This window comes from Dama dama, chromosome 23 (assembly GCF_033118175.1).
Source record: "Dama dama isolate Ldn47 chromosome 23, ASM3311817v1, whole genome shotgun sequence".
NCBI lineage: Eukaryota > Metazoa > Chordata > Mammalia > Artiodactyla > Cervidae > Dama > Dama dama.
The window spans coordinates 72,841,571-72,865,189 of NC_083703.1; the positions used below are offsets into that span (position 1 = coordinate 72,841,571).

Genomic DNA, 23,619 nt, shown 5'->3' on the forward strand with positions numbered 1-23,619 from the left:
GAGGAGGAGGGAGGAGCATACAGGTACTTTCAGGTTATTGGCGATGGTCCAGTACTTGGGTGGGGTGATGGTTCTGTTTCATTTCATTATAGAATAAATACAGTAACAATACATAAGGGAGAAAGAGGGGGTAGGAGAGTGGAGGACAGGGGCCAAAGTCAGGCAAGGAGCAGATCGCAAGGGACCTGTTGGATTTGGTGAGGATTTGGTCTTTTCCCCTCCAAGAGCACTGGAAAATCAATGGAGGGTTTTAAGTGGAGGCAAGATAGGATGAAACTTTCATTGAGAAGAAACATTCTCCAGCAGCTGCTGTGAAATTCAGAGTGTAGTCCTGAAATCATTAGCATGATAACCACCTAGGAGTCGATCTGAACCGCAGACTCTCAGACCCCATTCTAGCCCTCCTGAACTGGAATTTGTACTTGAATATCATCCCCCATGTGGTTCCTATGCAGATGGAGGGGAAGCCCAGGCTCGCTGCTGTGAGGGAAGGCACTGCAGAGGGGCCAGAGGAGGAAGGCGGTAGCTGCAGTGATCTGAGTAGAGATGGCTGTGACCGTGGGGAAAATCAGATTCAAGCCACATCTAGGGGGTAGGATCAATGAGGCTTGGATTGAATTGTGTGCGACAGTGAGGGTGAGAGTGAGTTAAAAATGACCCTTTTTGACTCTATCACCCTAGAACTTCCCTGGCAGTCTAGTGGTTAAGACTCTGGGCTCCCAAAGCAGGGAGCACGGGTTATCTTACCTGATCAGGGAACTGTGATCCCACATGCCACACAGTCAAAAAGTTTTTTTTTAATAAATAAAACACATTTACTAGTGGAAAGAAAGAGTAAGACAACTATCTCAAATAAAAGTGAAATTAAAAAAAAAAAGATCCTTGATGCATTGTTGAAGCCAGAGGAGTTTTCTGTAAGACCGTTTCCTGGCTTCTCATGTCACTTAGAGTGCACGATAATGGCTCCTGTTTACTGAGACATACTTGAAGTCAGGTACTCTGGGAATCACTTCTTAAGCACCATCCCATTTAGTGTCTACAGCAATTCTGTGAAGTAGGATCAGATCCCATTTTACAGATGAGAACACTGAGACTTAGAGAGCCTGCTTGGCACACGTGTTGTATGTGAGGGAGCTAGGATTTGAATTTGAATCTGATTCTAGAACCTTCCTCTGTACCTTATTACTGTGTCCCCATCCCCTGTTATGACAATCCAGTCCCTCTCCAACATCAGTCTCATCACTTCCCAGCACATTCCCCAAACACCAGTCAATCTGGATGGCTTTCTGGCCAGCGAAAGTTGACCCAATTCTTTGCTATTCCTCCCACTGTCCGATGGAATCTAATTTTCCTCCTTCTGTTCCTGCGCTGTGCTGAGTGACTTGTTTGATAGAACGTGATGAACGTGACATTCCTGGACTTTGAGCCTAGATCAGAAGAAGCCTTGAAGCTTCCACTGGGGCCTAGTGAACATTCTTTCTGGAAGCCCCAAGTCGCTATGTAGGAAATCCAACTGCCTTGAGACCATCACACTAAAGAATCCTGTATTATCACTTCAGTCCACCAGCCTTTTCATTGTCTCCACCAAGAAACCAAATACACTGGTGGAGCCACGTTGCACCCTCCAGACCAGAAGAGCTGCCGGCTGAACTTGTGACTTCAGTCTTGCTGTGTGGAACAGAAGAATCACAAAACAGCCAACCCCGGGTCTGGGGTCCTGCCCTACACAATTGTGGTTTATAATACCTGGCTGTTATTTGGAGCCTCTGAGTCTCGGGGTGGATTATTAGGCAGCCGTAGATAACAGAAATGCTGACCCACTCCAGCCCCCCCAGTCTCTGCTCTTAGTTTATTCCACTCTGACATCTGGAAAAGCCTTTTCCTGGATCCTGGAAATTATCCAGATTATGCTTTCCATTCCGGTCAAATGCAAAGGAAAATTATCAGCCTATATGCTGCATTTATATCTCCTGTTTGCCCTCCCAGATGCATTTCCTGCCCTTCTCATTGCTGCTCTGTGCCAGGCAGCCTGACCATCAGCAGGCTCTCTTGCCCTCTGACTTCTGGTTGGATTTGGTCGATAGGGGGCACCACTAGGAGATCGGAAGGTGGGAGGAGGGAGAAGTCAGAATGTTTATTCCCTCTTTTCTGCCGCTTGCACAGTCCCTGGGTGAGCTCTTGTCTCTCTACCAGGGTCAAGGCTTCCAGCAGGTGGCTCTCTCCACACCATTCCATCTCCAGGTTCCCTCCTGCCCCTTGGGCTACTGCACTGGCCTTTATTGATTTCCCAGAACTCTGCTTTCTGGGTTAGGGTCCCCCGCCTGCCCCTCCCCCCGGCCTTCCCCCACCCCAGCCCGGGCCCCAGAGCTTGAGATAAAAGAGTCAAAACACAAGTAGTTTGGGAAGACATCCCAGGAAACACGGGAAGGGGAGGGCAGCAGTGAGACAGGATGTGAGAGCAGCGGAAACTTCCAGGCAGTTTACCAGACGGGACCCTGGACCTCAGCCCCTCAGGGACTCGGAGATTATACAGACGTGTCCCAGAGGCAGCTCAGCTGAGGGGCGAGGGAGCTGCCGGGTTTATCCACCTTCTGCATGCTGTCATTGTTGGGAGGGTTGCTCCAAGTTGTTAAGTTCCTGGTGCTTTTAGCTTGCTCAGGACACTGGCTAAGCTTACCCCCACAGTTAGAGAAAACACCTGCAGGGGAAGAGTGTGGAGGGAGAGGGGGGCAGGAGAGAGAGGTGCTGACTCAGGTGTTAGCAGCAAGTAGCTTCTGGCATGTAGAGGTGATGGTGAGGGCATACAGGCAGTGTACTGACAGCTATGCCTACCTAACTCTTTGTAAATAATTCCTTTTTAAAAATTTTGTGTTTTTTCAGCTTTACTGCTACTGCTAAGTCACTTGAGTCGTGTCCGACTCTGTGCGACCCCATCCCTGGGATTCTCCAGGCAAGAACACTGGAGTGGGTTGCCATTTCCTTCTCCAATGCATAAAAGTGAAAAGTGAAAGTGAAGTCGCTCAGTCATGTCTGACTCTTCATGACCCCATGGACTGCAGCCTACCAGGCTCCTCTGTCCATGGGATTTTCCAGACAAGAGTACTGGAGTGGGGTGCCATTGCCTTCTCCGCTTTACTGAGGTATAATTGACAAACTGGTAAGATATTTAAAGTGTACGATGTGATGATTTGATATACATATCCATCATGAAAGGATTTCTCCCCATTAAGTTAATAATGCATCCATCACCTCACATATTTACCTCTTTTTGTGTGTGTGAGAACGTTTAAGCTCTATTCTCTTAGCAAATGTCAGCTGTACAATAGAATTATCAACTAAAGTCACCATATTACGCATTAGATCCTCAGACCTTATTCATCTTGTTGTTGTGTAGTCACTAAGTCACGTCTGACTCTTTGTGACCTCATGGACTGTAGCCCGCCAGGTTGCTCTGTCCATGGGATTTCCCAGTCATGAATACTGGAGCAGGTTGTCATTCCCTCCTCCAGGGATCTTCCCTACGCAGGGATCAAACATGCATCTCCTGCACTGGCCGGTGGATTCTCTTCCACTGAGCCATCAGGGAAGCCTCATTCATCTTATAACTGAATGGGAATAATTCCCCTATTAAACTGTCCTTGATTACTCAATTTGAGTGAATCACCTGGTTCCTACCGGAACCCTCAGTGATACAGGCTGGTGATGAATCTATCCACATTAGTACACAGTGGGTCAATGTCTACAGAGTTGGAGGAAGGATGGAGAGAGATACTCTCCCCCAAATTCATTATCCACAAAATTCATCATTCATGTGTGAAGAAAAGCAAGACCTATCCTCAAACATGCAGGAACTGTAACCCTCACATACCCTTCCTGAAAAATCTAGTTCAAGATTTAATTCCAGCCAACAGCAACACACACACACAAAAAAAAAAAAGAAAGAAAGAAAGAAAGAAAAGAAAATGCAGAATTAATGAATAAGAATATCCCAATCTGAACCAACCCTGGTCAGGGGTATTATCTCCAGTTAAAGAATTAAGTTGTGACAAAGAACATTGGTAACTTACAACTACAGCACTAAATGTTAACTGTCAAAGTTGTAAAGAGGGAAAGTGACATAATGAAAACAGATCTGATTTTCAAGGCCAGTGTCTTAGAGTTAAGGTAGCTACTGTAACACACAGAGTGTTACAAATACCTGGTAAATAGAGGAGAAGAGTTTCTTTCGTGTAACAATTCTGGGTGGGCAGAAACTCTCCATTCAGTCCTTCTGGAACTCAGGCTGAATCTACAATATGTGGGTCTCAAAGTCACCCCGGGGGTCATCTTTATTAAGGCGCATTGGGAATTTTGAGGGGCCAGGCTCAGAAGCGGCACACAATGCTTCAGTCCACGCTCAGTCTCCACCCCTACAACTGGGTCCTGTGGTCACACTGGAGCGGAGACTGGGAAACTTAATCCAGTTTGGGAAGGAATGGAGAGCCAGGATGTGGGTGAGCCTCTAGCAGTCTCTGTGGGGTTGGGAATGCATCTTCCTGGAGGGAGCACCTTTGCTTCCCTTTCCATAAGACTTGTCATCATCCACATATCGAAGAGTCATGTGACCTTGTCTAACCTCACCAGCCAGCTGGACAGTCTTCAAAGGCAGGACAGTTTCAGTTTCCTCAAAGTCTCCAGCCCTGACGCAGGGCCTGTTGGAGAGTAGGAACTTGTTATATATTGGTGCAGAGATGCAAGGGAAGTTTCGGGTCATTACTCACAAGCTCCTGAAATATGCAAAGCCCTCTGCTAAAGCGTGATCTTGTGTCCAGTCCTTTGAAGGGTTCAAGCTGCCTTGGGTTAAGGGAAGGCAAGTCAAAGCACAAGGGAAAGGATTTCAACCCACAGGCAAATTAATCCCTCCCCACCCCACGGCCTCATACAAAATACGTGTCACAGTAGTAGCTCCCATTTAGTGAGCACCTATTATGTGCTGGTCATTGCGGGAAGGCATGTGGCTTGATCTCATCAAATCCTGCCAGCGGCCCGATAAGGTAAGTGATTAGTTCCATTTTCTGGGGCAGAAACCGAGGCTCAGAGAGGTGAGAGATGAAGCTGGCATTTGAGTGAGAACAAGCTAGGCTTCAGCCTGTGCCCTTGCCCTCTCTCGGCATCCTGAAGAAAGCGGGGCAGGCTGGGTGACAGCCAGGTCTGGAAGAGCCCTAGGTGGGCAGGTGGGAGCCTGGAGCTGGCATCCCATCCCTGCATCAGGCTCTGTCTATGTGACTGAGAGCGGGTCACCTCATTCGTTCAGCACAGAGTTCGCTGGCTGGCTCTGTACCAGACACACGATGTAGAGAGGGGAAAAAAACAAACCATTCTTGAGTTGGTTTGCTCACAGTGTAGCAGGGGAGCCAGGGCCGTTGGTTTGACATGACATGATAAAGGTCATTTAAGTATTTCTTCCTCTTCGGCTGTGTTGTGTTCCTCTGAGGAACTTCAAGCAAGGGATCCAGACCTCAGTGGTTGCAAACTCAAAGGCTGACAGGGCCAGCATGGAATGCAGACGGTCTGGAGTTTCAGGTCCAATGCTTCCAGCTTTGTGACCTATGACTTGGGCAAATCCCCTTTGAGCCTCAGATTCCTCGTCTGTTGACTGGAGACAATACATACGTACATACCAAGCTCATAGAGTACTGTGTATATTGTTTTGTTGTTCAGTCGTTCAGTCGTGTCCAACTCTTTGCAGCCCCATGGACTGCAGCACACCAGGCTTCCCTGTCCTTCACCATTTCCCAGAACTTACTCAAACTCATGTTCATTGAGTCGGTGATGCCATCCAACCATCTGTGTGTGTGAATATATACATATATATATATATATATATAGCCAATACTCTGGCCACCTGATGTGAAGAGCCTTTTCACTGGAGAGTCTTTTCATTGGAAAAGACCCTGATGCTGGGAAAGATTGAAGGCAAAAGGAGAAGGGGATGGCAGAGGGTGAGATGGTTAGATAGTGTTACTGATTCAATGGACATGTATTTAAGCAAACTGTGGGAGATAGTGGAGAACAGATGAGTCTGGCATGCTACAGTCCATGGGAACTGGACTGTACATGTACAGGGAACATGTACAAAGAGTCAAACACAGCTTAGCTACTGAACAGCAACATATGTGTATTAATATATACCTAGCTCATAGGGTTTCTATATAATATAGGATTGTGCTCTGCTTAGTCGCTCAGTCATGTCCAACTCTTTGCAACCCCATGAACTGTAGCCCGCCAGGCTCCTCTGTCCATGGAATTCTCTAAACAAGAATACTGGAGTGCGTAGCCATTCCCTTCTCCAGGGGATCTTCCCAACCCAGGGATTGAACTAAGGTCTCCCACATTGCAGGCAGATTCTTTACTGTCTGGGCCACCGAGGAAGCCCCAAACTGCAATTTTAATATTCAAAATGTGCTCAAATAGCTCCTGATTTTAAAGACTCTGTATGAGCTAAAGAAAATATCTTGAGGTCAGATTTTGTCCCTGGTCCTGTGGATTCCGTAACAGCTAAGTTCTCTGCTGATTCTCATCTTCTAGGATCTCTGAATAGGAAAGAGGACAACAAGGGAGGGATTGCTCCCAACTCAAGTTTACAGGATTAGGATCAGAGGAGAATCCTAAACAGAAAATCCCAAATTTATAGTAGCCAAAACAAGAAAGAAGTTTATTTCTTTGTCATGTGAAAGAAGCAAAGGTGGGCAATGCAGGCTGGTAAGGCAACTCCATGAAGATGGTTTCTTCCATCTCTAGCAAGTGGCCTCTTTCCTCATTGCCCAGTATGGCTGCTGGAGCACTGGCCATCACATCTGCAGCCCAGAGAGCAGAATGGCGAAAGACCATTTCTCTTATAAAAATAGTTCCTCACTTGCTCACAACACTACTATTTATATAGTCACATGGCCATATCTAATTGCAAAAGACTGGAAAATACCTTGGAGCTAGGAACAAGATAGCTATCTAAAAAAGAGATTGTTAATGAAGAAGGAGAAGATAGTAGATAGTAGAAGGCAAATAACCTAGTGTGTGAGGAGGGCATGTGACTAGCTGGAGAGGATGTTACCAGGCAGTCAGCCTCTGCCGCCCACGTGACCTCTTCTGCCTCATGTCTTTGAGCCTCTTTCTGACTCCAAGAAGAAAATTAGAGAACCAGACAGAGAGAGGCCAACTGAATACAATGACAGCAACAGCTCACCCAGGACCTGCTATATTCCCTGCCCTTGCTGAGCCTTGTAAGAACATCCTCTCAGGTCATTCTCTCTCCCAAGAGGCAGCCTTCTGCTCCAGAAGGGAGGGGTCATGTCCTGCCTGTACCTGCTGTGGTAGGAGAAATCCAGTTGTCCCACAGACAGTTACTAACCAGCCTTTCTGCTTTTATCTGCTCTGCATCTCAGCCTTTGAAGATTCCCGGTTCCTCCAACCCCTGAGCCTTTCTGAGGATCTTAAATTGTCTTGTGTCCTGATGAAAGTGAAAGTGTTAGTTGCTCAGTCATATCAGACTCTTTATGACCCTCCTGGACTGTAACCCACCCAGGCTCCTCTGTCCATGCAATTCTCCAGGCAAGAATACTGGAGTGGGTAGCAATTTCCTTCTCCAGGGGATCTTCCCAACCCAGGGATCAAACCCAGGTCTCCCACATTGCAGGCAGACTCTTTACCGTCTGAACCACCTGGCTCCCCCTAAATTGTCAGGTTTTAACCTCTCGGGTTTCTTAAGTCGGTCCCCACTCACCATCTGCTTTCCAACTTACAGAATGTGGTTGACTCTCCAGATCTGCTATCATGGCCTCACATGGTCTCCACATGGTATCCCCAGTGGATTAGTGTGTATTTCTTTTAATGCCTTTATGTCATTATACTGGAACTCCAGAGAACAGTGAAGGTAAATATATGTGCCATGTTTAACTGGCAACCTCCAGCCTGCATCCTTGACTCGGGCAGCCCTCAGCAATCTGAAGGATTCCATAGCATTCCCATCCCACCCCTCTTCCTCCTCACCAGCTCCAGGAGCCTGCTGGACCCGCAGCACATGGGGCTCTCTTTCTCCCACTGAGCCTGGTTGTATATATCTCCTGCTTCGACAGCCCCAGATTTGCTTCTCAAGGTCGAGGTCTTGCCTCTTTCTTCTTTGCCCTCCGACAGGTCTGGGCAAGCCCATGGCAGGTAGCTCTGAGTCTCTGGTGTGGCTCATTCCTGAGAGGTCAGGTGTGGGCCTTCAAGAGTTAAAATTCAAAGCTGGGGATGCAAGCTAGCCATTTCTAAATTGGAATTGCAGAGTAAATCTCTCCCTAAGGGTATATCCCCACTGTGATTACAATGGAATCCAAAGTCAAAAACCTGATAGAGTGCACTCCTCCTTGTAAACCCCTTAAGAAGGTGCTATCCTAAAGGAAATCAGTCCTAAATATTCATTGGAAGGACTGATGCTGAAGGTGAAACTCCAATACTTTGGCCACCTGATGCAAAGAACTGACTCATTGGAAAAGATTGAAGAAATCTCAGAATCACCTGATTCTGAGAAAGATTGGCAGGAGGAGAAGGGGACAGCAGAGGATGAGATGGTTGGATGGCATCACCGACTCAATGGACATGAGTTTGAGCAAGCTCCAGGAGTTGGTGATGGACAGGGAGGCCTGGCGTGCTGCAGTCCATGGGGTCACAAAGCATTGGACACGACTGAGTGACTGAACTGAACTGACGGTTCACACTGCTGCTGGGTGCAATTGACCTGGCCGGCACCTCTTCCAGGGTTTCCTCCCCATGTCTTGGTTAAGCGCCCCCAGGAGGTCCCAGTTTGGGTTCAGAAGCCATGTTGTATGAATGTCTCCAGACCCCTGAATCCCCTCCGTGGGCCGTGATGCTCATGATACTCATAGAGTAAGAGGCACATGGTCCTCAAGAACTAAGTGAGCATCCATCCCTTCTGTTGGGCCTGAGGACTGTTCTGGGATGCAGGAGTTGGCTGCTGAATCCAGGACAGTAGCAGGGCAACCCAGATGCTGGTCCCCCTGTGGGGACACCTGTAGCGGCAGGTTTGCTCCTCATACGCCATCCAGGCTGTGCACTTGTTGCACATGCAGCTTAAAATAGTTACCTCCCATTTCCCAACCACCCCACCCCACTTTGCCCAGCAAGGCAGATGGTGGAGTGGTTCAGAGAGTGGGCTCTTGAACTGGGATGCCTGGGTCCAAACTCGGGCACCAACACCAGCTGTGAAACAAGTCATTTCACCTCTTTCTGCCTTGGTTTCCTCGTCCATAAAATGGGGAGACAAAGTCCAAATTCTACCCTGTAGGGTTACTATAAGGATTAATGCATGTAAAGCACTTCGAAGTTTTATACATTCCTTGCCTAAAATCCCTTACCTAAAATACCAATATCTCATGATCCTCATGCATTTGGGGATTTGGGGAGTTTCGGAGTTTTAGAAAGCATATGCTGCATGTTATATTAAGACACTAGGGAGAGGGATAAATTAGGAGTTTGGGATTAATATATACACTTGTTGTTTTAGTCACTGAGTTACGTCTGACTCTTTTGCGACCCCACGGACTGTAGTCCACCAGGCTCCTCTGTCCATGGGATTTCCCAGGCAAGAATACTGGAGTGGGTTGTTGTTTCCTGTTCCACGGGATCTTCCCCACCCAGGGATTAAACCTGAGTCTCCTGCATTTTGCAAGTGGATTCTTTTCCACCAAGCCACCTGGGAAGCCCAACATATACATACTACTATATAAAAAATAGATAACCAACAAGGACCTACTGTATTGCACAGGGAACTGTACTCAATATTTTGTAGTAACATATATGGGGAAAGAATCTGAAAAAGAATAGATATATGTCTACATGTAACTGAACCACTTTGTTGTATACCTGCAACTAATACATTGTAAATTAACTATACCTCAAAATAAAAAAAAAAAAAATTTATGATACTAGTGGGGACCTGGGTGAGCATGCCATAATTAAACAGATTAATATCTCTGCAGAGTAATTATCAATATTCATACAACTGTTCAGGTTGGGTTTTTACCACCAGAGGAGTTTTGATGCTAACCTTAAATTATTTTGCTCACAACTTTTTCGGCTCCCAGACTACAGGTAGGGGATTGTAAGCCTCTGTAAGGGTTTTTGTTATTAGTGTTTAATGAACATCCGGTGTCATGGCCATGTAATCACTTCTTGACAATTCAGAGCTTTCACGCTCAAGGCTCTTCTGGGTTCATGGAGTTTTCGAGCAGAACCTTTCTGCACCAACAGCTCTGAACAACCTTCAAAGGCAGAGCGGACTCTCTTCTCTCCTTTCTCTACCCAGGCCCTCAACTAAGTGGTTTCCCTCTGTGCCCTTCAATGTGGTGGTGGGCTGTGGACACAAATTCAAGTCTTCAAGAGCCTTCCCCAGGGAGCCAGCTGGCCCTCAACAGGAGGGGGGTGGATAAGCCACGAGAAACTGTTGTTTCTGGCAAAGATGCCGTGGGTTTCAGGCAGGAGTCTGGTCTGAGCAGGAGAGATCATGGAGCCAGAGAAGGATTTACAGCTTCTCCACAGCCCCTGGGTGTCCACAAACATCTCTAGGGCGGATGCAGTCACACTTGTGGGAAAGCTTGGGAAGGGATACTGGGAAGTTTCCTCGGGTGAGCCTCCAGAAAACACGTGTGTGACAGGTGCTCAAGGCATTAAGGGGGCTTCCCAGGTGGTAAAGAATCTGCCTGCCAGTGCAGGAGATGCGGGTTCAGTCCCTGGGTCGGGAAGATCTGGAGAAGAAAATTGCAACCCACTCCTGTATTCTTGCCTGGGAAGTCCCGTGAACAGAGGAGCCTGGCGGGCTACAGTCCGTGGGGTCACAAAGGGTCAGACACAGCGACTAAACAGCAACAACGAAGTATTAGGGAGTTAGAGTGACTGTTGCCGGGGGCAAAGCCCCTACCCCAGCATGGCCACGGAGAGAGGCTTCACCTGGACAACTCTGTCCACATCTCACAGAGTTCCCTCCCCTGCTGCCTGCTTGCTCGAACATTCCTGGCACAGCTTTCTCAATGTGGGACTTTATTTTGCAAATTCATTTCTTTTGGGATTTGTCTGGGAGGGAAAATTCGTTCCTGCGTTCCTGCGTCTTGTCAGTGGAGCTTAGGCAATCAAAGACACGAGCCCTTTCCTAAGAGGGGGAGAAGAGGGTATTTGGACTCAAACTTCTGTACTCAAGCCCAGCTCCTCAGTCCGCCTGTTGGGCACTTCTAAGCCGTATGCCAACTGGAGTCACAGAGGAGCCAGTGTTTCCCCTCCTCCTTTCATCCCCTCCACCATCTGGGGTGCCCCCTTTTCCTCTCGGCCACTTAACGCCCCCTCCACCCCCAAAGGACCTGAGACTTGGAACAGTCCCTCTTTTCTCACTTCCTAAGAAAGGACCCCCCACCCACCCAGGAAGAACCCCGGAGTAGGAGTTAGGAGAATTCAGTCCAAGTTTCAGCTCTGCCCGTCTCACACACTGCGACCTGGAGCTGGTCCCTTGTCCCCTCCGTGCCTCAATATCCCCATATACTGGAGGGAGAGACTGAATTTGAGCAGAAGCTGTAAAATCAAATAGTCGGGGAAACCAGGCAGAGGGAGAGCAAAGATCAGATGAGCTTAGAAAATGCCAGCCCAGCTGAAGGGGACAACAGCTACCAAAGTCCAGCTCCTCACTGCCGTGTAGAAGAGTAAGCCCAGTGTTGTGAGATTTTTGATTTTTCAAGAGAAGATTTACTAGTCAGGATAGGCTGCTATAACAGATAATCCCAAAGCGCATTGCCTTAATATTGTAAAGGTGTTATTTCCTGTTCCCATCACAGTCCAATGTGGGTCAGCGGGGGGCTCCCCACAGCCATGGAAGGGCCCCATGCCTTTCATCTTGTGTCTCTGCCATCTCCTCAGGCCTAGGGGCCTCCCCTGGATCTTCCCCACCTGCCCCACAGACCCAGAAGAGAGTGTGCAGGATCGGGAGGGAGGAAGTGGGCAGTAAGTACTACATATTGTTAATACTTCTGCCCACATTCCACTGGCTACAGTGTAGTCACATGGTCCACATAACCACGAAGGAGGCTGGGAAACTGAGTCTTGCTCTCTTCAGGGGAAAAATAGGTTATAGGTTTGGTGAAAGGCAGACTTTTGGTGCAAGTCTCTGCCACAAGGTGAAAATCTGGATTATATGTGAAATTTTCTAATTCTTAAATATTGGCAAGTCATTAAATTTTTACAAAAGATATTATGTGGATTAAACAAAGCCTTCTTATGAACGGTATAGCCCACATGTTATGTCTGTGGCCACTAGGTTAGAGGGTCTCATCTTGCCCAAATGATTCTACATGGATGGGCCATGGATTGGTGAGGTGGCTGCTTTCAATTACTCACTTACACGTCCACACAGTCATTCAACAAACATTTATTCAACTCCTGCTCCATGCCAGACCTTGTGATAGTCAGTGAGGACACAAGAACAAAAACCCCACTCCTTCCCTTGAAGAGTTCACAGTTGTTTTTACCCCCGGTTCAATTTTTAAAATGAAATTTTAGACTTATTTGACATAGTGCTAGATTTTAGCAGAAGAGCACTCCTTAATAGGAAAAAAATGACTTCCTAGGGGGAATTCTGGGTTAAGGACTGATAGGGAGATAGTGTCAGGAGCCCTGATTGGAAAGCTTGTCCCCTCCAAGCTTTACCATTCAGCATGTGGGTGGGCTCAGGCAAGTGGGTTGTCTTGTCTGAGCCTTAGTCTCCACCCCTGTGAAATGGGGATGATAGTACTTATTTTACAGGACTTCTGGGAAACAAGAGAAGCAGGCAGCAAAGCTGAGCTTGGTGCCTGACACATAGCGGATACCTTACCCCTTGTTTCCCAGCGGCCACGGTGGTGAGCCAGGGGTGATTAGTTTGGGACAAGCAGTGTCCTAGCATCTCATTTAATTCCCAGTCGGCATTTACTGGGTGTGACCCTGGGCCAGGTCCTATACTGGGTGCTGGGGACACAAGGTGAGAAAGGGCTGGCCCACCGAGAGGAATTCATAATCTAGAGGCAGCTGCCTTCTGACCTCGGTGGGTGTGAGGCTCACCCATCACAGATGTGTGCCCTTCATCACCTCAAATCAAGAGGCAGATGGGAGGGCAGGATGCTTGGTCCAGAGTTACTTTACCAACAAGCATGTTGGTCATCTCGGTTGACAGGAGCTGGGGACTGCACATAGGCATGACTATATATAAAATAGATAACCACTCATAACCTACTGAGGAGCACAGGGAGCCACTCAATATTCTGTAATAACCTATATGGGAAAAGAATCTGAAAAAGAATGGATGTGTGAATAACTGAATCGCTTAGCTGTATATCTGAAACTAACGCAACATTGTAAATCAACTATACTCCAATACAAAATAAAACTTAAAACAAACTAGCAAACAAACAAAAACCAAAGAGCTTTGTGACTTGACACTGTCCCCAGGGCCAGAAAGCTTCCTCTGATCTAAGGCTGTCCACAGTCCTCCAGCCAGCACTGCGTGGGGAGGGACAGTCATAAGACTCAGCTGAGAACATGGAATGAAGAAGCAGAGAGATGATTCCAGTTTGTCCAACGCTACCCAGCTGCTAAGGAGTGGCCCGGAGATCCGAATCCAGGTTCGCACTCTTACTACGCTTCACAACAGCGCCAGGGAGAGAGATTTCTGCCGTAGGGCTCAGGTGACCTTCTCTGGGGGATCCTGATCAGCTGCCCCAGGATGGTGGGAGGGAAGCCAGCCAGTGAGGGCTCTGAGGGGTCTGGCAAGAGATAAATTTTTCTGTCTGAGGCCTGCAGGCTGTCTGAAAACTGGAGTTCCTCCCTCCCTTCCTTGTTGACTGCCAGCTCTGACTGTTACGGTGACCTTGGCAGGTCACTTCGGCCTTCCGAATCTATGGTTCTACTATGCACCAGGCTCTGCTCACTCACTGAAGTACAGGGTGAGCTAGACAGACAGACTGGACTCCAGCTTCACGGGGCAGCTGACCTATTCTGGAGGCCTCGTGGACCAAGCGATGCTTGAACACAGATGAAGAAGATAAGAAGCTGTAAGCCACATTCAACAGGAGTGGGCAGGGCAGAGGCTCCATTCTGGGAAGAGGCAGGAATGGATTTACCAGGCTTACCTTGAAGCTCGGAAGCTTAAGCTCCAGAGCCCCGCATTTGCCAAATGCCTTCCAGTGACCAGGCAGGAGCCCAAGCAAGACCCATTCAGGATCATATGCTGACGCAGAGTTTGCCAAAGCAAGCTAGTTTAACTGCAGCTGATTAAGAATGTTGCCGCTTCACTCTTTGACATCCCCCTTGGTCATAGTTCCCCTCACTGGGGTGTCACTGGCACGGCAGGGGCCTTTTTGGGGATCTAGCTAAGGGGAAGCTGTCACAGAATGCCACATCGATGAAAAATAAAACTCAAAATATATCATTGCTAAGAGGACATTAGCAACAAACTGCTTAATAGGCAGCATCTTAGTCAAAGGGTTTTTAAGATGCATGATCAAGGAAACATGAAAAGTCCTGAAATCTTACAGCTCCCCTATGAAAGAAACTTAATACATGTTTTTCTAAATTTGACAACAGTCTTAAAAATTTATGACTTCATCTATCATGAGTTGTGAAGTTGGGAAGAAACTTTTCTAAACTATCAACAATTAAAAAAAAAATCTTTTGGTCAACTGTGCTAGAGAAAAGACTAAGTGCTCTTGTTTTCTCTAAAGAAAATGACACTACAAAACCAATGTCATATGAAGAGGTGATCCTATAAGTATACAGCCAAAACTTAGGAATAAAATAAATATTATGGATGTGTATCAGGCAATAAATATTATTATTTTTCTAGATATTGTCTAGGGTCTATCAGCTTGTTAAAAAATATTCATTTATTTGATTGCTCTGGGTCTTAGTTGCAGCACACAAGAACTCTTAGTTGTAGCATACGAACTCTTTGGGGCATGTGGGATCTAGTTCCCTGATGTGATCAAATCTGGGCTGTCTGCACTGGGAGCACAGTTTTAGACACTGGACCACCAGGGATGTCCCTGTTTATCATCTTCTAAAAATTTGTTGTGGTGGCTTCTCTGGTGCCTCAGTGGTAAAGAATCTGCCTGACAATGCAAAATTTGTTGTGATTTTGTTTCTTATTCTAAATATTCACATTCTCATCTGATTTTGTCTTCTTTTTTCTTAAAGAAGGTCTCCCACCTGTATGTTTCAGGTCCACAAAACCTGGCTATCCTCTTATGGAGAGGGTAAGGCATGTGCAAAGGCCCAATGGCAGTGGGGTGGGAGCTGGGCTGTGATCAAGAAATAGAATCACAGAGAAGACCAGCAGAGGGGAGGGGGGCATACTGCCTATAACCCCGACTTGACTTCTCACTGACTGTGTGGCCAAAGACAGGAGGGAGCCTTCGGACCCTGATCCAAAGAGACGAAGGCCAAAGAAAGGACCTCATAAGTCATTTCCTCCATCTCCTACCAGTCCTGGGATCCTCTTCTTGACAGCTGCCTACTGAGGCTTGGCTCTGCACACTTCCTGAGTTGGGGAGCTCACTTCCTCCCCCAAATCTGATACTACCACAGGTCAAAACCCTGGTTGTTAAACTTCCTTCAAGTTGACCCCGTCCGTGCTTCCTTCTTGGGTTGTCTTCTTCCCTAGTGTCCTCAGAAATAACTGGTTGCTTCTCATCTCATTATAGCACTGCAGACACGTGAGACCAGTGCTCAAGTTTGTTCCTGCCCAGGATTACAGGGCTTCCTTCAGAGATTCTTCCTATGACTTGACTTCTAAAGATTTCCCCACCCATTATGTCGAAGATTTCTAACCACACATACATATGTGATGATGATGATAATAGCTGACACACCTTGAATGCTTACTGTGTACTAGACTCTGTGCTGGGTGTTGTTTGTGCTTAATCCTTATGACAGTCCTGGGAAATAGGGGCAGCTATGAAGCCCATTTTACAGATGAGGAAACTGAGGCTCAAAGTAATTAACCTTTCCGGGTTACATAACATATAGGTGGTATAATCTCCAGCTTTAGAGCTCATGCTTTTAATCACCACATGAAGTAGCTGGAAGTAGGGAATTCCAATTTGTGTAATATGAGAATAATATTGATTGGGCTTTCCTGGTGACTCAGCTTGTAAAGAATCTGCCTGCAATGCGGGAGACCTGGGTTTGATCCCTGGGTTGAGAAGATCCCCTGGAGAAGGTAAAGGCTACCCACTCCAGTATTCTGGCCTGGAGAATTCCATGGACTGCACGGTCCATGGGGTCACAAAGAGTCGGACATGACTGAGCGACTTTCATTTCACATAATCAATGTAGGTCATTTCATCAGGAATCTCTGACAGTTTATAGTTGTACAAGTGTCAAATAACTAAACTGTAAAATACACAATCCAAAATTTGACAGAATTGAAGGGAGAATTAGAATCTATAATAGTTGAAGATTTTAAAAATATTTCTGAATTATAATTATGGTAGAAGACACATAAAAAGTTTACCATCTTAACCATTTAAAGTGTATAATTTTGTAGTATTATGTATATTTACATTTTGTCTAAATGATCACAAAAGTTTTTCACAGTGTACAGCAGAAATTCAATTCGTTAAGCAATTTCCCATTTCCCCTCCCTCAGCCCCTCACCATCATCCTTCTACTTGCTCTCTTTTTTTTAACATGTGTATGACATACATTTTATTTTGTTGACGTATAGTCAATTTACAATGTTGTATTAATTACCGCTGTACAGAAAAGTGACTCAATTATACACACACACACACGTCTTTTTTCATATTCTTTTCCATTGTGGTTTATCCCAGGATATTGAGTACTGTTCCCTGTCCTATACTGTAGGACCTCATTGTTTATTCATCCTATATGTAATAGTTTGCATCTGCTAATGCCCACCCTTCTGCTATGAATCTGACTAGTCTAGGGAACGCATATAAGTAGAATCATATAGTTCTTTCTTTTTGTGACTGTTTTGTTTCACTTAGCATAATGTTTTCAAGTTTCATCATGTTGTAGCACATGTCAGAATTTCCTCTTTTTTAAGGCTAAATAATATACCATTGTATGTAGATATGCATTTTGTGTGTTCATTCCTGTGTGTACAAATATCAGTCGTGGAGATTTTAATACCTTTTTCTCAGTCATTGATGGGTCAGGTAGTGATGAACCAGACCAGTAGAAACATAATGTGGGGCTTCCATGGTGCTCAGTGGTGAAGAATCTGCCTGCCAACGCAAAAGGCTCCGGTTCAACCCCTGGTCCAGGAAGATCCCACGTGCCTCAGACCCCCTAAGCCTGTGCACCACAACGACTGAGTCTGTGCTCTAGAGTCTGGAAACCACAACTACTAAGCCCTCAAGCCACCACTGAAGCCCACACACCCAGAGCCTGTGCTCCACAACAAGAAAAACTACCACAAAGAGCAGCCCACGCACCGCAACTAGAGAGCAGCCCTCACTTGCTGCAACTAGAGAAAAAGCTGCTCAGCAACAAAGACCCAGCACAGCCAAAAATGAAATAAATACAAATTTTAACGAATAATGGGGATATATGGCATCTAGAAAAATGGTGTTGATGAGCCTGCTTGCAGGGCAGCAGTAGAGACGCAGACGCAGAGAACAGACTTGTGGACACAGCGGGGAAGGGGAGCGGGGGACAAGATGAAAGAGTAGCACTGAAACATATGCGTCACCACGTGTAAAATGAATAGCAAGTGGCGATGAGCTGAATGATGCGTGGAGCTCAACCCAGGGCCCTGTGACAACCAGAAGGCTGGGATGGGGAGGGAGGGGGAGGGAGGGGACATGTGTATACCTGTGGCTGGTTCATGTTGGTAAATGGCAGAAACCAGTACAACATTGTGAAGCAATTATCCTCCAATTAAAAATAAACAAATTAAATTAAGAAAACATAATGGGGACTTCCCTGGTGGTCCAGTGGCTAAGACTCTGCACTCCCAATGCAGGGGACCTGGGTTCAATCCCTGGTCAGGGAACTAGATCCTGCATGCCACAACTGAGACCTAGCACAGCCAAATAAACAAATAATAAATATTTTAAAAACATAATGATCTAGATAATACCAGCAACCACCTTGAGCTAATTGATACTTATGGTTCATTATAACCAATGACTTCTCTTTAAGTGCATGGGGTACCTTCACCAGGGTAGATGTATGTGCTGCCTTAAGCCAGTCTCACTATATTTCAAAATACTGAAATCTTACAGAGTGTTCTCTGATCACAGTGGGATGGAATGATATATTAATAATGATATATCTAAAACAAACCCACATATTTAGAAATTACACATTTATAAATAACTCGAGCATCCAAGAAGAAATAATGAAGAAAATTTAAAATATTTCCAACTAAGTGAAAATGAACAAACAGTATGTCATCACCTGTGGGATGCATCAAAAGCAATGTCTAGGAGAATTTTTAGCTTTTAATGCTTATGTTGGAAAAGAATAAAATTCTGATATTCTGGCCTTTAATGAAGAGTCTCTCAAATATCCTCTAATAAATCTCTCCTATTCAAATTAGCTAGAGTGATTTCTTTTGTTTTCAAGTAAGAATTTTGGTTGATCAAGTAATTAGTACCAGGAGTGGGGCCCATGATGATTAATTTTATGTGTCCACTTGGTTGGGCTCTGTTGTCCAGTTGTTTGGTCAAGTATAGAGGTTGCTAAAGGTATTTTATCGATGTGATTAACATTTACAACCAATCAACTTTAAATAAGGAAAGTTACCCTCCATAATGTAGATGGGCCTCCTCCAGTGAGCTGAAAGTCCTAAGTGCAAAAAATGAGTTTTCCCAGAGAAGAAGGAAATCTGCTTCAAGACTGTAACATAGACCCTCTCTCCCTTTCTCTCTTTCGTATGTGTGTGTGTGTGTGTGTGTGTGTGTGTCTTAGTGAGGCATCTAAGATGCCTAATTCTTCCTGATCACCAAGTCCTGTTAGCATGATGTCATCAGTGAATTGGACCAGCGTGGTACTCATGCCACAGTGAGATGGACCCAGGGAGCTGGAGGACTGACCTGGCACTAAAGCGGGGGGTGAGGCTGAGCCACTCTCCCTGCCAATGAAATCAACCTCCTCTGGGGCAGGAGAAAGAGCCCTGAGTGTGATTTTGCTGATTCTGTAACACTGGTAAGTCACTTTCCTTCTCTGGATCTTAGTTTTCTCATCTGTAAACTGAGAAGGCTGGATAAGACAGCCTCCAAAGACCCTGTTTTTCCTTCTAATCCTGAACTTCTGCCAATGATCAGAGCTTCCTGTCTCTCCAGCTGTGGGATGCTGTCCAGTCTACTAATCTCACTCATTCTCAGTCTTCTTCCTTGAGAAATATATTAAACTGATAGGAACAAATACTACACTTGATCTTAGCCAAAAGGCCAAGAAGCGATTCCTTGAGAAATATAGTTAATAACCTACTGTCTCTCAGCATGGCTGTGGAGCTGAAATGCAGCCCCAAGGCAGTAAGCTCCGTGATTAAGGGCACTGGCTTTAGCCATGGTCCAAACTTGACTTTGAGTCCCAGACCCACCACCGCTTGGCCGAGTGAACACCTTGGGCAACATTCTCCTCTGTCAGCCTCAGTTTCCTTATCTGCTAGATGAAGACAATAGTACCCACCTCAAAGGATTGTGTGAGGATGAAATGAGATCCTGATTGTGAAGTGCCTGTCATATCTTAGGTGTCTGATGAGTTTGGGCCTCTTCTTTGCCTGAATCCACATGCTCATTTTCTTTCAAAGCTTGAATTCCCTTGTATATGAAAAGGGAATAGGGACTCCTCATTACAATCACAGTAACTTCATACACAGTTTGAATCCACTGAATGCTCCTGCTAGACAAATACAAGGTTCAGTTGTCTTTTCCACTAGGGACACAGGCATAAAAGGATTCTGTAGGGTAACAGATGAGTCTAGGTGAAGGACACACACTCGGCTTCCTTAAGCACTAAGGGGGCCAGGAATGGGCCAGAAGAGCAGAGGGCGGCACCTGGAACTGGTTATTTAGAGCCTCTGGCATCCTACTGCCCCCTGGGGCTCCCTCTGGGAGGAGAGGAGGAGAGCCGTCAAGTCGGCAGCAATGAGAGACCCCCAATGGCAGAGGCATCAGGGCTGCCCACCCCGCAGCCCACCCCAGGCCCTGCTGGCTCAGGAAGGCGAGGTCAGCTGTCACCAGTTATCTGACCCCACGGAGGCCCCGCCAGCCTCAGCTGGTCCATGCTACAGGCCCGGCCACATCTGGTGGCAATGATCTCAGAGCAATGATCTGTGGAGGCCAGACACGTGCAGCCTGGGGCAAAGTGGGGGCCGGCCTGCCAATGCAGTCCCTCCTTCCCTGACCCCATCCCTCCTGATCATCCATCAGGAAGCTGGGCCCCCAGCTCTCAGCACATTATAATAACAACCATTCTCCCTGCACGGTTCACCATACAGGCTCCACTGTGGGCCTCAGCGGACCCTCCTAAAGGCCTGCAAGGGAGGGAGGGAGAGGAGGGCAGAGAGAGACTGGGCAGATGACCAACTCCACTTTACAGGCGAGGAAACCGGGGCCCAGAGAGGGCCAGTTTATCTGTCTGCCTCCCACTGGACTATGAGCAACTTGAAATGAAGGATTAGGTCCTGCTCATTCTGTCATTTATTCCTGGCAGAGGAAATAGCAAGTGCAAAGGTCCTGGGGCAGAAATGCATTTGGTACCTTAGAGAATGATCTCAGTCAGCAAATGAGAATTACAGGAGATGAGCTGGTGAGGTAGACACTGGCCAGACCACACAAGGCCTCATACAACATGGAAAGGAGGCTGGCTTTTATTCCAATTGCCAAGGAAATCCCTGGAAGGTGTCTACTCTGAGAACAGACACTGAGAAGACAACAGCCAGTCAGGCGGGTCTGTTCTCATCTTCTGGTGTCAAATGTGAGAATCAGGCAATTAAATGTCCAGTCACAGAGCATGACCCATGCCATGCTGGGGACCCAGGGGAGTGGCGAGAGAACATGGGGTCCTGCCCCAGCCCAAGTGGCCAAGAGTACTTCCCAGGAAAAGAGGCGTTTCTGCTGAAACCTGATGGCTGACCCAGAGTCAGCTGGTTTGAAAGAGTTGCAGGAAGGGACAGGAAGGGACATTCCAGGCAGAGGGGACAGTAAATACAAATGCCTGAAATGAGGGAAAGCCTGGGGCTTTAGGGGACCGTAAGAAGTTTAATATGGCAACACAGTAGATGGCAAGCAGGAGTTGGCCTGGGTGGTGGTGAGGTGTGGGGAGGCCTAGCACGTGTCTGCTTCTCTCATTTGACCTTGACATATGAGCCTCGTCCTGTTTTAGGAAGCAGTCCTCTACCATAGGACTTGACTTCTAAGGGCTACTTTGTATTATTCCATTGTACATTCTGTTGTACAGTAACCAGTCCCCCGGCGTTGACCATTCAGAGTCTCTCTAGTTTTTCCCTATTATAAACAATACTGTGATGAACATCTTTGTCCATATATCTTGGTGCACACATATTATTATCTCAGTGTAGCAAAGATGGAAGTCGTGGGGGCTGACCAGGGCCCAGTCCTGGAGGCCTCTTGGGCAGCCCTTTGTTGAGTATCTGCCTAAAGGGCCATAAACAAAGAGATGCTGGGAGAAGGCTTCAGGGAGTGATAAAGAGCCCTGACCATGAACTCTGGCTGCCCAGGCCAGATAAAGACTAGGAAGGAGCCCCAGGCCTTGGGCCCCACATGTACTGTAAGCTGCATGTTTGTCCAGCTGGCCTGGTGCACCGGCCACTGGCCCCTTCCAAGAAGCAGCAAAAATACTTAAGATGCAGGTCTGAAAAGTTAGCATGCCAGATGTGGGGTTCAGACCTTTCACTCCTCAGGGAGAAGGTCAAGGTTTAGAATTCCTTCTTAATTGTGAGTCACCATGCCAGGGATGGGGTCTGTGATGAGATTGTGTCCCAGCCTGTCCTACCTGCTTCCACGTGGGCTTTTTCATGTTCTCCTGATGTGCAGGAGTCCCTCAGCTAGTTTTAGAGGATTTTTCCCATAGGAAACAGTTCCATATGTAGCTGGAGATTCAGTGAGTGTGTGGGAGAAAGTGAATTCAGCATCCTCCCAGGCTGCCATCTTGCATCGGAACTGCAACAAAATACTGCAGGCTGAGCATGGACCTAAAAATGATCCTAGATTCAAACCACAGCTCTACCACTAAAGAGCTGAGTGACTCTGGGCCACTTACTCAAACACTCTGAATCTCAGTGTCCTCATCGGTACAATGGGGAAAATAACCAAGATGTTTGTGAAAGTTAAATGAGCTTACCAAGCACTTGGCCCGAGGAGGAGCCAAGATGGCGGAGGAGTAGGACGGGGAGACCACTTTCTCTCCTACAAATTCATCAAAAGAATAACTGAACGCAGAGCAAACTTCGCAAAACAACTTCTGATCGCTAGCTGAGGTCATCAGGCGCCCAGAAAAGCAGCCCATTGTCTTCGAAAGGAGGTAGGACAAAATATAAAAGATAAAAAGTGAGACAAAAGAGCTAAGGACGGAGATCCGTCCCGGGAAGGGAGTCTTAGGCGGCATTGCTTGGGGTAGGGTCCGGGCCTGAGTGCCCTGAGGACAATTGGAGGGAGCTTCTGTGAGTTGCCAACTTGAACTGTGGGAGACCAAAGGAGAGAGAGTAAATTAGCCGGCCCGAACACACTGCCGGCCGTTCGCAGAACAAAGAGACCGAGAGGGTCCAGAGAGGAGCTCGCAGGCTGCGGACCGGCCCAGCCCCGCCGGAGGCAGGAGGCAGGGGGGAGGGGAAGGTCGCGGCGAGACACAGGGCGCAGGCACCCGACCGGCGCGGGCGGGGACTGGGGCTGGGGACGCGGAGGGCAGAAGGCGCGCGCACCCGACTGGCGCCAGCGGAAACTGAGACTGGGTCCATGGAAGGGAGGGGGCGCGCCACACCTGGGGAGAGTGCGCCCACCAAGCCCCTGGCTGCCTGGACCGCTCTGACGGGGAAGGCACAGAGAGCAGGCGCAGCTTTTCCTTCCGTGCTTTTGTGGAACACCCGAGGGCTGGAGCCTCGCGCAGCGTGGGGCGCGCGCCATATAGAACAGCCGGGAGCCTGAGCAGCGCAGACGGAGAAAGCAGAGTCAGCCTCTCCCGGCAGCGCCAGCCCATCCCCGCGGCGCAAGCCCCGCGGCGCAAGCCCCTCCCCGCGGAGCGACGGACCTAGCTACCTGAATAAGAGTCCACCTCCGCCCGCCTGTGTCAGGGCGGAAATGAGGCTCTGAAGAGACCGGCAAACAGAAGCCAAATAAACAAAGGGAACCGCTTCAGAAGGGACTGGTGCAACAGATTAAAATCCCTCTAGGAAACATTGACTACACCGGAGGAGCCTGTAGATATCGAGAAGTGTAAGCTGGAACGAGGAGCTATCTGAAACTGAGCCGAACCCACACTGACCGCAACAGCTCCAGAGAAACTCCTAGATATAATTTTACTTTTTTCTCTTTTTTTTTTTTAATTTTTTTTATTTTTTTCTTTTTTTTCTTTTTTATT

General features: G+C 47.3%; 1 non-coding gene and 1 pseudogene across 1 annotated transcript; one reads left to right on the forward strand and one right to left on the reverse strand.

The window, feature by feature from the left end:
- Positions 1–17,994: 17,994 nt before the first annotated feature.
- TRNAG-CCC (transfer RNA glycine (anticodon CCC)) lies at positions 17,995–18,067 on the forward strand. Its single transcript has one exon. It is a non-coding gene; the product is annotated as a tRNA-Gly (tRNA).
- A 1,296-nt stretch (positions 18,068–19,363) lies between these two features.
- Positions 19,364–19,481, reverse strand: LOC133045372 (U2 spliceosomal RNA; annotated as a pseudogene).
- Between the last annotated feature and the right edge of the window lie 4,138 nt (positions 19,482–23,619).